Raw genomic sequence first — 779 nt, 5'->3', positions numbered from 1 at the left:
CAGAAGGCCCAGAAGGCCCATCAGGCATAGCAGTAACAATTAGGCCTGTAAGCCTGGAAAGGAGAGGAGCTCGAGAGGGGTGTGGCAGTGGGGCTTATAAACCACTGCGCGCCCCTCTCAACTAGCAAGGTGGGACTAAACTTTAGCCGCGACGCGGGTAGCACAGGGGCCTTTGGTCCCGGTTGGTGGCACCAACCAGGACTAAAGGGGGTGCATAGGTACCGGTTCGTAGCACCAACCGGTACCAATGCCCCCCCTTTAGTCCCGGTTGGTGCCACCAACCGGGACCAAAGGCCTTTGCTTCCCGCCCTTTGGGCTGCTGAAAAGAGAGCTTTGGTCCCGGTTGGTGGCACCAACCGGACTAAAGGGTGGCATTGGTTCCGGTTGGTGCCATGAACCGGGACCAAATCCTTTGCTATAAAAGAAATACTTAGCAGTTTCTGGAAAAATCACTTCTTCTCCACCCGACGCCACCACGCTGCTTCTCGTCGCCGTCGACGCCGAGCCCTGCCCCGACGCCGTCGCCCGCGCCGTCGCCCGACGCCGTCGCCCTCGCCCGACGCGTGCCGCCCCGACCCTGCCTCGACACGCGTCACCCCGGCCCGCCCCCATAGTCGCCGTCGCCCTACCCTGTCCCCTTCGTCGCCGTCGCCCCAGCGCACCCCCTGCCCCGTCGCCGACCCCACGCCCCTGCCCCTCCTCACCTTGGTCCAGTCGGCGCCCTCCCCTGTTTCTTTTTTTAATATATGTGATGATTTATATGCGTGTTTTTTTCATAT

The sequence above is a fragment of the Triticum dicoccoides genome, unplaced genomic scaffold (assembly GCF_002162155.2).
Source record: "Triticum dicoccoides isolate Atlit2015 ecotype Zavitan unplaced genomic scaffold, WEW_v2.0 scaffold51229, whole genome shotgun sequence".
NCBI lineage: Eukaryota > Viridiplantae > Streptophyta > Magnoliopsida > Poales > Poaceae > Triticum > Triticum dicoccoides.
Note: the sequence above shows the minus strand (reverse complement) of the source record.